This window comes from Pteropus medius, unplaced genomic scaffold (genome assembly GCF_902729225.1).
Source record: "Pteropus medius unplaced genomic scaffold, Ma_sr-lr_union100, whole genome shotgun sequence".
NCBI lineage: Eukaryota > Metazoa > Chordata > Mammalia > Chiroptera > Pteropodidae > Pteropus > Pteropus medius.
Genome location: NW_024354498.1, coordinates 1,937,214 through 1,955,451, shown reverse-complemented (window position 1 = coordinate 1,955,451; position 18,238 = coordinate 1,937,214).

Here is an 18,238-nt window from a genome sequence, read left to right as displayed (position 1 = left end):
TGAATGACGCATGTGGGTCATCTTTTTCCTGCCTGCAAGTAAAAGTCGAGTTCCCAAGATGAGACACATGGTAGTGTGAAAAGATATGTGCTTCAGAGCAGCCTGCAAAGAGTGGTCTCCCTAAATAGCACCACCAGGTAAATTGTCGTTGTCGCCATCTGAGAGAATTGGGAGGAAGAGTGGTGAATTTCTTATCCAAAGATAAGAACCTTCTACATTCTGAAATATTTACAAATTAAGTGGAATTTGCCTCAAGATTTTATGGGAGGAGAGATGTGAATAGGTATATAGATGCAATAAGATCAGCCATGAGTTAGTAATGGTAAAGCTGAGGGGTTGGGTACTTGGGGGTTCATTGAGTTGTTCTGTCTGGTACATGTTTTAAATTTTTCCATAATAAAATGTTTTGTTTTGTTTTTTTAAGAAAAAAATCACAAAGAATTGGTATGGGTAACTGGTTTGAACCACAGGAATAATAAGTGTCTCTTAAAAACTGTCCTGGGCAGAAGGTAAATGAGAAGAGAGAGTTTTCTTCTTTCCTTTTCCACATCCAGAAACATCATACACAGGAGGATAATTGGAGAACAATGGAAAGATACCAGCTGGTTCTGAATAAGAATGTATGGGTTGCGTTCCAGATGAGATTGGTTTCTAATTGATTTAGAAATTGATTCCAGATTCAGGACTTTTAGAGAAAGCATCATAAATAACTTGCATAGCGGAACTTTGTGTAATAATCACTCTTTTGACATTTTCTCCTTCCCAGTTTTTATTTTTAAATGTATATAAAATTTCTCAGCCATGGGCCTAATGTTTTTTCTCTTCCTGCATCTGGTGCTCATGGTACTTAAAAGGCCAATTCTCTATTTTTAGCGTTTGTGGGTTTGAGCAATGCTTCCAGGTTCAAGGGATAAAGATTGCTCATTAATATTTGTTTAGAGGATGAGGTAATTTCACAAACCAGGCTATAAAGGTCAACAGTGGATAAAATCTGATGAAATTATGAATAGCAACTCTAGTGAGAAGAAGCAATTCAGTAGAATTATGCAAGATAATGATGACGTTGATATGATAGAGTTTGTTAATCTCTTAAAAACTGCATGAATTATTGGAGCATGTATATAGCATGTGGGCCATGCTTTAATAAGTACAGTGTTGGAAGCATTAATCAAAATCAAAATCATGGAGATTTCTCCACTTGTATTTGTTTAACCAAGAGATGCATTTGGCTTTGTGGCTGTATTAAAATGGCTTTCTATTTATTCATGCTTTCATTCATTTGATAAATGTTCATGAAGTCTCTATTAGTGGACCAGCCACTCTATTCTTAAATTAATGTCCAATTTGCAAATATCTCTGATACCCTTTCTTGAACCCTGAAAAGAATTAGTAAGGGGAGTAAAATTTTACCCATGAAAAAACTGAATATTAGGATTCAATTTGAGAGCAAAGCCATCTACAGCATTTGCTGCCTGCTGGTCCCTAAACTAAACTCTTAAATATGGCTGACAAGGTCCTCTGTGATCTGGTTCATGGTGCCTTATCTCTCCAAACCACTCATCCCCATCATCAGTTAGCTTTCTGAAGTTCCCTCAGGTCACAGAATGTACCATTCTCTCTCTTACCTCATAGACTTCACACGTATCGTTCCCACGGCTTGTCACACTTTTCCCACTTTCTCCTTTCAACAGCTGACTTTTGGGTCTCAGTTAGCTTGTGGATCAGCCAGGACACGCTCAGTCATGCTGCAGTGACAAACATCCCATCTCAAGAGAAAGGAGAGCTGAGTCTCACATCAACCAGGATTTCCTCTGGCCTAGAAGTGACACATGACACTTGTATTCACAACCCATTGACAGAATAGTCACCAGGCCAAGGCCCTGCATAACATCAAGGGGTTAGCTATGTAAAATCTTTCCAGGTGCCAAGAGTAACAAAACCTAGAATTATAAATAAGCGGCACTAACATGTATCGTAAGGTACCACTTCTCATGAGAAGCCCTCCCTGGCCCTCTAAACAGATGGAGTTGATTCGTTGTCGAATTTCACTTTGTCTGTTTGATTTTTGTCCAAAAAACATCTTGGCCAGTCACTTTTGATTATCAGAACATTCAGTTTAAATATTCAGTCCTCTTCACTCTCAAATTTCAGTTTCAAGGTCAATTTAAAACTCATCTGATTCCTCTACCCAGGTCAGGCTTGCAACAGAGGATGGAACATAGTCTCTTTCTACATATTCCCTTCCTCTCTGTTGTAGAGATGAACTTCTCTATGTGTTAGGGCAGAAAAAAGGCAAAGGAAAACAGCAAATGTCCCTTCTTTTTACTGATTAAGGCGACATTCCTCTTCTTTAGTTTCCCCTGCTTTTCTGGCCAACTGGCAGGCCAACAACAGACTGCCATTTCAGCAGGCTCTTCTCAAGCTGAGTCTCAAAAAGCATATATGTGGGTCTTTTAGAGGACCTGTGTGGGTCTTCCCCACTGCATTATTTCCTGTCCTTGGAGGCCAGTCTTCACCTGGACCACTTTCATTCCCACCCCTCACCTCCACAAAGACAGTGTACCCCTTAAGCCTCTTTCTGCAGGACACCCCTTTGATGGAGGAGACCAGCAACATGGCTCAAGCCCAGCTACCTTCCAAGGGGTCCACTTGATCCATGGGAAGCTCTGAATTCCTTCCCATCCCAAATGGTGGGTAAGCAAGCAGATCTACTTCCAGCTCCTTTTTTAGCTCTGTCACCTTTTGCCTGTTCTCTTTGCTCTTGTTCAAGGAAGGCAGGGGCTGATTGACAAGTCCAATGGCTAAGCTAGTATTCAACTGGAGATGAAATGTCAGACCAACTTTCCTGCCAGCACTCATGTACAAGTCATTCTCTTGGCTTTGACACACACAGAGGAGAGAAACCAGCCTCTCTTCCAGAATACTGTACTGACCCAAAAGGCCTCCAACACCTCCCATTCTTGGTTATCTTATGCAGATTTGGGGGATAGGGTGTGTTTAAACTGATGCCCTTCAGCAAGTCCTCAGGTGGCTATTCCTAACCTGTAAACACTCCTTGACATTAGAATGTGGAGTACTTGGTGTCTTGTCTTTAGAATGGACACTAGGTACACTCTGAGACATCAGGAAAAATCCTGGACTTCATGGAGATAAGTGCCCTTTGCAAGTGTTCCCACAGCCCCCGTGCTGCTTGGATCTGAGTCCCACTACATCGTGTGGCTCTTCCTTGCTAAATCATCTGTCTCCTCCTGATTTAGCCAATCTCAGGGCTTTCTGACCCATCCCAGAGACCCTCTCAGTGCCCAGTACATGGCGAGTGCTCAATTAGTATTTTTTACAAGACCAAGCCAGCTAACTTTAGTGTGAGAAGGTTTTAAGAAAAAGTTTTTAAAGGATTTGAAAGAGAATATATACCTGTTTTCAGAAAGAAAATGGAAGGTATTCCAAATAAGGAAAATAATTCAAGAGGTAACTGTGCAGATAGAAAAATGCTGTACCTATGAATAGAGTTAAATTTACTTAAATAGAAGAAAATGGTGATTATGTACTATATCAAGAATTGGGTTGCTTTTTAAAAAAAGAATTAGGTTGTTTTATAGAATATACAGTCTCACATATTAATTTTGTAGAATCATTTACCTCCATTGTATATATCCAGTGAAAATATAGTTAGCTCTCAATATCAAGACATATGGCTCAATTGTTATGGTAGGACTAACCTCGATCCACTTCTGGAATTCCTGGAACAGACAGACTTTTTAGGTAGAGATAAACAAAGAGTATCATACCACATCACCTCATTCCTTACAGCTATTGATGTAGTTAAGGTTTGCTCAACGGTATCATCTCCACTTAAAAGTGACTGTTGGTTCTCTCCAGTAATTCAATATATGCTGAGTGAATTCGGAAATCATTTAGCGCTACAAATATGGTCATAGGATAAATGCCCTGACCAAGCTGTATAAATGCCTAACTAAAAGGATTATTCCACCTGAAATGCTCTGTATACAGTGTTACAACTTTGGGGTCCTTTAGTGAGTATTGCAGACCAGATATAATTTACCTGTACTAGATGAGCAATTGTAAGTTATTCTTACAGAGACTTTCCCAAAGGTAAGGAAATGAGTGTGTATGTTGAACTATTTATATTTGAAAAACAAAAGGGTAAAGCTGATTTTTTGTATCACCTGTCTCCACAAGAAATTCCACTCTTGCATCATACTATGCTCTTGACTCCTTTTGAACTTTACATAATCAGTGGACTGCTTCGTGACTGTTGTGAGAAACAGCAAGGCTTGAGCATAGACTCGGTAAATGGCATCAGCACTTGGAAAGTTTCCAAGTGGTGGTCTGCTAGGACCAGGGTTTTCTTTTAGATTTGTCCTTGACTGGCTGTGGTTGATGGTGACCCGCAGAAATAGGTTGTTTAAAGAATCTGGTTCACATCATTGCTAGTTGCAAACTGCCATTCTCTCTCCGTCGTTACTATTTGGAGTGAGAATTTGAGCTGACATTCCAAACAGCCTTGACTTTTTCTTCAGTGTTTCCTTGAACTCTTCTTTCTTAATGCCCTAAAAAATCTTCACATATTTCCCCCCAAGTATTTCATCCTCCCACCCATGATTTTCCCCCCTTAGCCCATGTACATGGTCTGTCATAACGCAGTTAAAGTGAGGCAGGAAAGGGGCTGCCTTTCAACCAGACAGGCCCTTAATGCTGTGAAGGAATTCTTAGCTGATGCCTGTCAAACTCTCAATATTCATTATATGAATGCAGACCTCCCTTGCTATTCAAATCTAATCCATTCCTGAAAGCATGTTGGATAGCCAATTTGCAAATAAAGGAAGTTTATATTCTATTATTTTAAATGGCAGAAATAATGTATTCCCAGCCCATCCAAAAGCCACAAGCAATTTTCTCAAATATTACTAAAATACTCTTAAAGCCCTTTGTAACCATCCACCAAGGATTTCTACATAATGCAAAAACATTTCAAACATCAACTACTTAATTTTTTTTTTGTACAATACTCCATTATATGGCAGAGCAGGGCTTTACAAACTTTGGCACGCATCAGAATCATCTGGGGAGTTTGTTGAAGCACAGAATACTGAGACCCAGAGTTTCAGATGCCGTAAATCTGGGTTGGGACCCAAGAATTAGCATTTCCAACAAACTCCCTGGTGATACTGATACAGCTGGTCCAGAACGAGTTTGAGATGAGGACTGTTGTAGAGGATGTGAATTTCATCTTTCTTTCACACTCAGTGAATACTACTGAAATATAAATAACCATAGTGGAAATAGTATGTTCAAGGTGCTTTAAATAATGAATGAAAATTACCCTTAGAAAAATGAAGTGAAATAATACAGCAATTTTCAAATAATGGTTAGTGTTTCCTGAGCAGAATCCAGTGGCCAGAGGAAGAAAATGGAAGCTTTAGTCACAGTTGGGATTTGGGAGTGAATGGAAGAGTGAGTAGAACAAGCAGATGGTTAATGTACAAGTCCAAATACTGGGGGACAGCTTCTTCTGATTGGCATGCAGACTCCAGAATGTGGTATGTGAAGCTGTGGATGAAACAACATGAAGAAAACAAAAGTTCTAAAAGTGAACACCTATTCATATTCTCTTTGCTTAAGGTTATCCAGCTCCCAATAGCGTAAGACAGGGCTTGTCATTGCATTTCTGGAGTGCCATGCTTCCTTTGATGTCATGATCACACTCGCCACAGCAGTGGTTTTACTGGTGTGGTCTACAATTTCTTTTGAAGATTCTAGACATGGATCCTCTTCTTCCCTTTCCTTCAAATGATGATGAACATGAAGCTGAATGAGGATTACTTTCTGAGAAGTTGTTTTCACTTACTAACTGGGAACACTGACCTTCTGGATGTTGATGGCACACATTTAAACAACATGTATCATGATCAGGAGGCAGCTGAGATAGGACTGCAACACAGTATACACCCTCTTACCTGGACTTGCAACTTAAACAGGCTTCCTGTTGTTTGCTTGCTGGTTTGCAATAGCATGTTTTTGATCTGGACAATAAATCTGGATTAAACATTTTTGCAGGTCATTTTAGTGAGCAGTTGGATCATGAGGGTTCAGAGTTGGGAATACCTGGTTGAATGAAACCTTTACTGTGTAGCAGGCATAGGCCAGGGGGCTGGATATATAGCAATCAATACAAGAAATATGGTGCTGCTCACATGGCCTTATAACTAGTGAGTGAGACAATAAACCAGCAAATGAATAAAATGTATACTACTGCAAAGGGTGATAGAGATGGAGAGAGTAAAACAATGAATGCTATTAGAGAGAATAATGTATGGATGTAGAGAAGCAGCGGGAAAACCCTTCTGAGAAGGTAATCTTTTATTTTTATGAAACATTTCGTTTTGAGTTTTCTATGGAAATGTTTAAAGTGCAAAAAAGTGGCAAAAAAGAAAATGACAGCCACCCACATTTCCACCATCCAGAAATAACCTCGTAGCATTTTGGCATTGTTACTTCCGATCAAAGCTTGTAAAAGATCTATTTCGCAGCTGCAATGAGCAGTGGATTTAATAGAGAACTCAGGGTGGCCTGGTTCAGTCTAGTTTCTGTGGCTATGAAGTAAAGGAAGGTGACAGAAAGAATTTGAGCTACAACAGGGCTTGGAGATGATTAAATGGGTGAGAGAGAGAGAGGACCAAATAGGATGAATCCCAAGTGTTGGGCATAATCAAATGGGCAATGATGCTGTCATTAGGGAGATGGGAAGAGGCGGTTCGAAATAGGTTGGAGGCAGGCAAAGGAGACCAAAAGTTCACTAATTGTGAAGATGCACGTGAAACACCTAAATGGAGCTGTCAAGTAGGCCATTGAAGAAAAGATTCTGGTGCACAGAAGAGAGGATATTAATTTGAGATGTTGCATACAGGTGCTATTTAAGGCACGGAGAATGGAAGAAATCACCTGGGGAGAAAGTTTAGAGAGGAGAAATGGGGCCAGGACTGAGCCCCAAGAGAAGCCAACTTGAAAATGAATTAGAGGAAGAGCAGCTGGGCTAAAAGAATGAAAACGACTGGCCACAGGAGTAGAGAAAAACCTGATAAGTTCTGTGGCAGGCAGATCAGTGGCTCTAAAATACTCATGTCCCAATCCCTGCAACCTGTGAAAGTATGACCTTAAATGGCAAAAGGAACTTTGCAGATGGAATTAAAGTTATGGAGCTTAGATAGGGAGAGCATCCTGGATTCCCGAGTGGGCCAAGTGTGATCACCTGGGTCTTTAAAAGTGGAAGAGAGAGGCAAAAGAGGCAGTCATGGGGAGGTGATGATGGAAAAAGAAACAGGAGACAGTCAAAGTTAGAGGGACTTGGTCCAGCATTTCTGGCTTGGGAGGCAGAGGAAAGGGTTTGGTTTGTGAGCCAAGGATCGCAGGAGGCCTCTAGAAGCTGTGAACTCTCTCAGCTGACAGTCATTGAGGAAAAGGGGCTCTCAGCTCTACAACCACCCGGAGCTGAACTATCTTTAACTTCGATAAGCTCCAAGCATATTCTTCCCCAGAGCGTCAGGAAAGGAACCCAGATCTGCCAAAACCTTGGTTTTAGCCCTGCGGGAACTCTGCTAGACTCCTGACCTACAAAACTGTGAGATGACACATTGTGTTGTTTTAAGCCTCAAAGTTTATAGTAAATTGTTATGGCAGTTAATGCTCAAAAAATATTAGCTCTTTTTGTTATCCTTTTTAAGATTGTCTTCCTATTAAGGTACTGATTATCTTTCACTGAATATAGTAACAAGACAATTGCTTCTCTCATTTGTGGCCCGGGTGAGTTCTTAACAAGGTTAATAAAACTACCTATACCAAACAACGTCAGAGGCAATGGTTGATGACTCTTCCATTATGTCAGCCTGTCTTAATTAATTGGTTGCCCAGTTCCCAGCTTATGGCACAGGGATGACCTCTGCATGCTGAATAAAGTGTGCTGCCGTCTCCTTACCTGTTATGTCCAGGCCATCTTCAGTCCATCATCAGAATTCCTATCTTGGGCTAACACCTCCTCTTCAGAAAAGCAGAAAAGAATTGCATACAAAATAACAGAAGTATTGAGATTATTTTGTGCTCCCTGCCTAAATGTCAGGCTCTGGCAATTATTCCTTCCCTTTTGTTCTCCCAACATGAGTAATGTCATAGTTCCTGACAGCTGGAATTTACTCATCTGTTAAACAAAGCCACCCAGGGACAACCTGCAGCCCTTTGTCTTAGAGCAGTGCTTCTCAATCCTGGCTGCACATTAAAAGCAGCTGGAAAATTTTTTTAAAAAATACTGATATTCAGGCCTCACTCTAGATCAATTGAACCTGAACCTCTGGGCATGGGGCCTGGGCATGAGTACTTTTTTAAAGTGCTCAGAGTGTTAGCAAAGTGATGTTAGAGAAGCACTGCCTAGGGCATTTTCTCTTTCACTTCTGAGAGCAGTGGAGGCACCCATTGTGCCCAGATGTCTATTAAAGTCTGAACCCTGCTGAGCTAATGAACAGAGGGGCCTACAGTGCAAAGTGCTTCTGTAGAGACAGTGGGAAGAGACATCCGGAGACAGACATCTCCAAGTGGGGCTGGAGGTCTCTGCTGCCACAACCTTCACTGGTGATACTGTACTCCACGTCAGCTGGGAGACAGGAAGGGGCTAAAGTTTGAAAGGCAAAGATGTATCTTTCTTTCATGAGCTTTATTCAAGATATTCATTTTATTAGCTAAGCAAGAAAGTTCATTGACTCTACTTTCGCAACGTGGCAGACAAAAACTATCCATCTGTCTTAGTCAGCTTGGGCTAATGTAACAAAATTCCGTAGACTGGGTGGCTTAGACAACAGACATTTATTTCTCACAGTTCTAGAGGTTGGGAGTCCAAGATCAGGGAGCCTGCCTGTTAGGTTCCTAGTGAGAATCCTCTTCCTGACATACAGATGACCACCTTCTTGCTGTTTCCTCACATGGCTACGAGAGTGAGCTCTGGGGTCTCTCCTCTTATGTGGGCGTTAATCCCATCATGGGGGCTCTATCCTCTAAACCGAATCGCCTCCCAAAGGCCTCACCTCCTAACGCCATCTCATTAGGGGGCTTAGGGCATCAACATATGAACTTTAGGGGAACATAAACATTCGGTCCATAGCACCGTACAATTTCCTGAGAACCTGTAAATTAAAATGATCAGTGTCCTATTGGAAGTGAACACACAGTGTAAATATATATATGCCTTACTGTTGAAGTGTACAGCTGAAACTTACTGGATTTCGTTAACCAATGTCACCATAAAAAGTACATAAATAATGTTTTTAAAAAAATAATCGATGTCCCCTAGGTGTTCTCCAGGAACCCATATAGCTTGAAGAAGTGGTAGGAAACCTGGTCTTTGGAGTCCGACACTCTGATTTCAGCCTTGTGAGACCTGGAACAAAGGAAGCAGAGGTGCTCATTCAGATTTCTAAAACATAAAACTATGAGATGATAAATTTGTATTGTTTAAAACCGCTAAATTTGTGGTGATTTTTAAAGGCAATAATAAAAAACTAATATAACTACCAAGGCATGTTTTGAGCTATTACACCATTGATAAACAATTTTAGTGACATTAACTTTGATTGTTGAACACAAACCACAGGTTGAGAGATCAGGAAACCTGGTGAGTTTTGGTGCTCAGTTTACTTCTGGAATATTTAGCCTGATTGTTGACTTGCCAAAGATGAATTGTGATGGCAACAACTTGGATTACGTTCCTTTTACAAAGTCCTCAAAGACAATAAACAGAAATTGTGATTCCTTACCAGCCCTGTTATAAAATATGATGCAGAGCTGACTATTGCCCCCCCAAAAAAAAGAAAGAAAAGAAAAGAAAAAGGTCAAAATAAAATAAAGTGCATGGTTTGGAACAGAGGTTTAACTATCATCAAGACAATCTTCTGCTATAATAGACCTAAGAGAACTGTACGGATTTTTGAGCAATTTATCTTGGTTCTTTCCCACGGATGTTATGCTAAGCAGCCCATAGCATCCGTAGCCTTTATGGTCTTCTCAATCTCCCAGCAACAGATTTCTAGCTCCTAGCCAGGGGTCTCATTAAGAAATGCCTGCATTCTAGAATCTCAGCATGATCCTTTAAAAGGCTTCCTTCTGGGCATATTTTATTAACTGCAACAATAGAAACTCACTGTACTTACCTTAAGCAGAAAACGAATTTATTGCAATAATTTATTGAACAGCTCACAGAATTAACCAGGAAGGTTGGAGCATTGGCTCTGAAAATGGGCAGGAAACAAAGGAAGCCAGCCAGTTGGATCCTCTGCTAAAATTACATCACAAGAATTGTGGATTAAAGAAGCTACCTCTGAGCCATGGATGCTGCCCCAGACTCTCGCCTCTGGAGGCTGCCTACTGTTGCTGTACCTGCAAAGAATTCTAAACTGTTCCCTATTTTTATCTCCAGATTCAAAATCCTGAGTGGAATATTTAATTTTTCTTAGTTTAGGTAATATAAAAAAATTCCAGCCACCAAGTGTTGGGAAAAGCACGTATTTTAATTTCCTTAGTAGGAAGCAGGACTGTCCTTCCCTCCAAGACTTACACTGTGGGCCATTCTCCAGACAAAGAAAAGAGTGTGAGGTGGAGTTCTTTAAAAATATATATGTTTTTTAAATATATACATGTATAATCTCCCACTTCAAATAATGCGACGTACCCTATTCCCAAAGCAAACAACACAATATTTCATCAGTTACTTCTTCTAGCCCCTCACCCAGGGCATCTGAGGAATATCTGTTTCTGTCATAATCCCTTCACGACCTCCAACAAATTCTGTGTGCAATAATGGGGTAAAAGAAGAGGAAAGAAAGGGCAATAATTTAAAATGTGTAAATATACACATGGTACAGTGAGGAAGAGAATCTGGGTAGAAGCTATGGCCTTTGTTTCTGCAAATCATGATGAGGTATTTACAACGTTCCTCCTGTGTTACTCATTCTGTGCTCCCATTGCCTTCAGCCCCACCTTGGCTGGCTGCAGTGATATGCTGATAAATGTTTACCTGCCAGATCTCTGGAGGGAAAAATAGTATTTATAATAAATTGTACTGACATGAAGGATTTTAGCACACAATTTACCACTAATGATAAAATTTACAACTTTTTTTATTGTCAGTTCCAAAAAGCCAATTGATTGTCAAAGGTTAGTGCTTTTTTTTGCTTTTTTTTTTGGCTAATCAAAAAAAAAAAATGTTTGCAAATTCAACCAGGATTTGATAAAACCGGGCTACAATTAGAGGCTTGATTACTACTCAGTTCAGCCAGCCAGGAAGTTGCTAGAGTCATTGAGTGTAGTTCTGACATGGATATCAGTTGATAATTTTGTTTACATTAACAAGTAAAATGAAAGTAAAACAAATGAAGATTTATGACGGAACTACATTTGTCAATGACATGAGTGACTGCTTTATGAAATCAGATAAATTTTCAAATATAGGAAGAATTTTGTCTCAAATTTTGTGCTATTCACAATGTAATAGCTATAGATACAACCTGGTTTTAAGTTTAATCTGTATTATTAACATTTTGTCCATCACTTTTTTATGTCTAGCTAATCAACAAGACAGTATCATGACTTGATCTATTTAAAGAATACATAAAGCTCCTAGTTAACATTAATAAACTTTACATCTTTTCCTTTTTCTGATTGAACTTTAATTTTCATATCATGACCCATAGGATTTTATGCTAATAAGTATGTAATTTTCTCTGAGTTTATTTTATGCTCTATCATTCTTCTCAGTAAGTAAATATATATATATATATATATATATATATATATATATATATATATATATATATAAACTGAAATTTTGAATTTCATCTCTAAATATTAAAAATATTCTTATGGATTGAGTTATTACAGTTATTTGTACACAATTGACAAAATCAACATAAATATAAATATCGATAAATAATCCTTAAACATAAAAAATCAAATTTTAGTTGAAATTGCATTTCTTAGTAATATGAATGGGGCTGATTTTTAAAAAATTAGTTCATGTAGCCATAGATAAATATGACTTACTGCTAGATGAGGCAAGGTTCAGCAACAATTCAACAATTTATTCCTATTTTTTAGTGTTATAAATATAAGTTCTGAGAAACCTTGCTCACATAAATAAGTATGTAGGAATGGAGGAGTGTTGCTATGCCTCTGTCACTCAATTTGTTGAAATCTTTCCAGGTATGTGCTAAATGTTGCATAGTGATCTATTGACAAAAATTATTTTTAATGTTGTATCAGCTCCCAGCTCATAGGTTTTTCAATTTTGTTGAGAGCAAAGATTTAGAACTATATGACTTGAGAAATCAATTGTCATCTACTCTTTGCATCATTTACTTTCTCCATTTTTGAAAGTATACTACAAAGACATTACTATGACTTACAACACAACTATTAATTTTACTTGTTCTTTCTCTAACAGGCATCTCATTTAGCCTTTATAGTGAGAAAAGTTTAGCAAACAGTTTTAAGTATTTGTCATTACAATATTATTTATAAAGTACTTTTATATTATTATATGCTTTTAACTATATTTTCACCAAAAGCTTGGAACTGCAGCTTTAGCCCATCCAAGTTACGGAAAATGTATCATCTATATGGAAAAGCCTGTCCTTATTGTCAAACCAGTTGGTCAAAACAGAGTTGCCTCTGACTTTTTCCATGTCACATTTTATATTGGCTTAGGCTTTTCACAACATGGTGGCCTCGAGGTAGTTACTTCTTCTTACATGTAGCTGCCTTCCAAGAGGCAGGAATCAGGAAGTGCCTGGCCAGTTAAGGGTTACACTTAAAACTGGCACAGTATGGCTTTGCTCTATTCTATTGATCAAAGCAGCCACAGAGCCTGCCACATCCAAGAGGTGGAGAAATAGACTCCATCTCTCACTGGGACAGTCCCAAAGTTGCATTTTAGAACACCAGTGGGATCATGATATCATTGCAGCCATCTTTGGAAAATATAGTGTGCCATAGCCAGTTTCCAAGAACATATTTCATCAATACTCAAGAACTGAGGAAACAACTTGGAGATAGGTTCGATATCCCACAGGTCTTTTCCTGAGATAGAATCCTGTCCAACCTTCATTTATCTTCTAACCAATCTGACTAATCAGCCAAAGGAACTTTCAGGGTCCTCAGGACTTAGCATTATCTTAGAGCCCAGGTGCAATAATCCTCTATAGATATACACATTTCCCTCTACCCACTGCATACTTCCCACTGCATATGGAATCTCTCATAGGAGGGCTAAAATGAAGATCCAGGATGTACTTCGGGAAGTCTTTGCAGAATCTTTTCTTGAAGCACACAGACTCCCCTTTGTTCAAGGAGCCCTGATCTGGGAGTTGAGTGACTCAGGTTTTAGAATTGGGTACGAGGCCTCAAGTCAGTATTTTTCTATTTTGGCATGTGTGTAATCTTTGTTAATCAAGTATGGAGTTTTGCTGTAAAAATAAAGTAAGGCCTTAGTAGAATAACTGGGATCTTCAGACCTGGGATCTTCAGTCCATTACTGCCAGAGATCCCTGTGTCTCAGATTCTTCTGATTCCCACTCTGATAAGTATGATCATCTTGCTTCTGGTGGTGAAGGAATGTCCCCTGGCCTCTGTCACTCTGAGATATTCCTAATACATTGATATGTGGTATTGAAGCACAGATGAGGGTGATGTGGTGGGAAGAGCTTTTCGTGATGAATGAAGGGAGTTTAGGAAACAATGAGATTAGTCCTGGTAGTTTTAAGGCATTTAATTGGTGACTGGATGTGTTTTGCGGGGAGAGTGGGAGAGATAGGGTCCTGCAGCTGCTTGCCTCTTCTCTTCTGCCAGGAAAGAAATGATACCACCTCATGAGTGAGGAGTTCACTCTTGACGCTGACAATAGACATGTGGCAGTCCAAGGAGGAACAAGTCTTCAATGAGTACATTATTCTGGGTGATCATGGATGATTATTTTGCTGGTTTGCCAGTGGCTGCCAGAGTCCTACCCCTTAACACACTGCCTTCAGCCCCAACTAGAACAAATAACTCATTCAGGATAGCTTCTATTTTCCTAAGGCTATTCGTTGCAGCTCATACCCAGACATCAATTCCTGTATGAGTCAAGGTTTATGATTGCAAGCAATAGATACTGACCCATCACTGGAAGGATTTGGGATAGTTCTCATATCAGGTGGGAGTGCCAGAGAAACAGGTTTGAAAAGAGAACAGGAGAGAAAAGGGTGAGTATGACAGAGAACTATCACCAAATCATGCCATAGAAAAGTTTGGTTAGGACACCAGTGTACCATTGCATAATACTGAGCCTTGCCCCAGGCACTGCTGCCATTAGAATGGGCAGGCCACTCCTGTCAATCTGGAATGAGTTCTGAATAAATTCTCACTGTCCACTGCTCCTTTTCTCATAATCAAATGGCCTGCCTTAGTGCATGTGCCCAAGCTTTATGTCTCTATGGAGGCAAGAATCTGTCCTTTCTGTGTGTGGAGGCCAGGAGAGATGCAGAATGACTGAACCTCCAAACATAGGAAGTGAGTGCAGTTGCTGGTCAAAAAAAGAAAATATATTCCAGCAAATAACGCACAGGATCCCATGTTCATTTCCATGGAAGAACAGCCCTTATATTAGTAAGGGTCAGCTGGGAGTAACGAAAACCCCAAGGTACAAGAAAGTGGTTTTGTTTTCCTCCCTCAGAAGTATAGGCAGTCCAAGACTAGCGTGGTAGCTCTGTGGACAGGCTCCTGTCAACACACAGCTTCCGCCTTGTGGTCTAAGATGGCGACTCCTGCTCCAACCATTACATCTGCATTGCAGCTAAAAAGAATGAGGAAAAGGGAAGAAAGAAGTAGCTGACCTCTCCCTTCAGGGATAGTTACCAGGAATTATAAATGCTGCTTTTGTTTAATGACCCTTAGCCAGAATTTAGGCACAGGGCCACTGTGAGCTGCAAGAGGAATGGCTATGCAGCCAGTTAAAATTGAATAGTTTTATTACTGAAGATACGGGGGGAGAACAAATATTGGGGGACATCTAGCTCTCTCTGCCACTTTCAGGACACTTTTATATTTCTCCACTTTTATAGTGGAGAAACTGGCTTCTACCTTTTCTGGCTCATATCACCCCCAAATCATTGTGGCACAGAAGCCACTCAACAGAAAAGACTTACGTGCCACCCTTAAATCTCAGGGCTTCTCAGGATATCACAATCTACTCAACCACATTTCCATTGCTGATGCTTCCATTTCCTATTCTTTCTCGATGCTATTACCTCATCCATTGTTTTCACTGCAGAGCCTAGCAGGCTACCAAATCATTGATATTGATTACACATTATGTTTAAGTCCTCTTTCTCTTTTGCTCTTTTTATCAATTTATTCAAGGATGCTTTCTTATTGAACTGATACTTAAGCCCCAAGTCGTGTACAGTTTTGCAATGACTTACATAAACCAGAGTGACAGAAAGTCCTAGGGTGCTTTAGGGTCATGGGTTGAACCATGAGGATATTTTATTGCAGCTTTCAAAAAAATCCTAATAGATGAAAACATGCTGCTTTTACAGAAAAGAGATATCTGGATCTGATTAATTGGTTTTCTAGGGATATACCTATTTAAAAAATAAAAAAACAAGCCTCTATAGTGATAATAATCTTGTATATTAATTATATATGGAGAGCAAGTAACATTTATTATGTAGTATTATCTATATAAATATATTTACACTTTTATTTATATAGATTTCTATTTATTTACTTTAGATAGATGTATGCCTCCCTGGCTTTATCTATATTTCATTATGATGAAAATGTAGTTTAGAAAATATGCAGGAAGGGGGATATTTGTGAAATTAATTGGAATTGGATATCTTACAGAATTTCTGTTTTTAAAATTATTTTCATCACTAATACCGTTTCATTAAAATGGGTACCTTTGTAAGAAAAAAAACAAGGATACTACTTCCCTATCCAGATGTTTTGCCTCTCATTGATTTTTAGTGGGAAGATACCAGGAATGATTCACTTTCTGAAGTAAAGATGCATATTTAGCCAGTCACAACTTCAGTAGATCTACTGTATCTGTGATCTACTACAATAAGAACTTTAATTTTTTGGTCATTTATACACAGAAGCTGTGACAGGCCCTGTACCTCACCATATAATCTTAGCTCCTACTTTCCAGTACATATGACCTGGCTTCCAGCCTTCCAATACTGCATTTCTTTTTCGGGAGCTTTACCTGCAAAGTGCACTTTGCCTGCTGATGCAGCAGGCGGCCCTCAATCAATGATGGAAGGGAGTCGACGCTTAAATACCCTAGCTCCCTCACTGGAAATGGGGTCACTCTGGGGCATGTGTTCTCTCCAGACTCCCACAGCTTCCCCTGTGGGGTTGAGCTCCAGTTACTCATAATGATAACTGCTGCACACTCTCCCCCTTCAAATGCTTTCCCAGCCTTATCTCACCTTCCCAGTTCCCTGCTGGTATTTCCTTCCCTGCCCAAACAAGGTACCTTTACTTGAATCCTTGTCTCAGAGTCTGCTGCTGGGGAAAGAAACAAAGAGTGAAGCAAAGAAAAGAATGCTTATTGATGTGCTTACTACCCTGGACATTTACCTAAATCATAAGTTCTGATTTAAATAGAGGAATCTGAATTATGTAGAATTTAAATTAAGTGGAAATGATTTCAATCATGGTTTAAATCAGTAGATAATATAATTTATTTTAAATAATTTTTAGTAGTTTACCCCTACTGTTTAGTTCTCCATGTACTCATCAAATATGGCCTTCAATGTAGCCCTCAAATATACTCATCAAAACTCAGCTTTGAATTGTCTGGGTGAAAGAACTCCACAATGCAGTATTCGCTCCTCCAGTAGTGCCTGGCCCTGCACTGGATGGAGTCTCATTGCCTGTTGATTTGGCTGTAGGTTTAGTTTTAAAAACACATGCAGCATTTTACAGCCAGGATTTAAATGCAGGTTAATCTGAATTCAGAGACCAAGCTCTTAACCATGTGCAGAACACCAGTGCTGGAGGGAGGGCTGCTTGAGCTGTTCTGCAGACTGTGGCTGTGTTAATCTCACTGGATGGAGCAAGGAGAGCAAATAAGGAATTAAGAAAGGGCTGATGCCTGAGTCACCCCAGGGCAGTTCCAGGTCACATGTGCATCAAGACTATGTGACATTTAGATGTCTCAGGTCACCCAAGCCAGATTATCTTTTAGTCCACGGTTGGCCTGACCACATGCACTTGGAAGCTCTCACACATCCTCCTTAACCTTCAGAAGAAAATAGATGATGAGTGTTTGATTGTGCATGAAACAGCTTTGCCCTGCTCAGCCAGACCACAGAGAAGCCACAGAATCATCTTCAGTGACTGGAGACAGGCTCTAGGAGCAAATGCATTCTCCTTCTCTTTCCTCTCTCCCTCTCTCATTTTCTCCTTCCCATTTTGTCTGTCATTCTTTGTCTCTCCCTCCCTCCTTTCCTCCTACACGCCTTTCTCTTTACTACCTCTTAAGCAGCAAGAAAGCTCCGAAGGTTAAAAAAAGACATTCTCTGACATGTCACTATTTGGGTAAAGTCATATGACAACCAGCTGCCCCTCAGACATTCATCGCAGCTCCCACCTCTCTTGGACCCACCACCTTGTGTATGGGTCTCTGTAGAGGTCTCAGTACATCAAGAGTCAGATTGAATGCATCAAGCCTCCCAAGGAAGTCACTTGTCCTAAAAATCTGATTCCCAGAAGCACGGCAAGTGATTTCAGCTTATTTACGGGGATCAAATGTTGGCAAATAACCATGATGTCCAAGGCTGAGAGACTGTTACATAACCATCCTTCAGCACAGACAATGAAGTCACATGTTTGCCTGTCTAATCACTGATCAGGGACATGTTTGATTGCAGATAATGTGCTCGCTGGCCCACAACTTAATTACTGAGTGTCTGAATCAACAAAGCTTCCCAATGTAGGTCTTGCCTAATGGTGCATCTGTTAGAGATCATTGCCTCTGGCCTCTAAACGAAAATTCTAGGGGATACAATGGGTCAGCACTGTTCTCGATGACCTCGCACTGAAAAACATGCCAGTTCCCACGGTTTATTTTCCGCCAGCAATAGGCATTATTGTTTATATCCAGGGCCAAGTGGAACAAATGATTCCAGAGTGG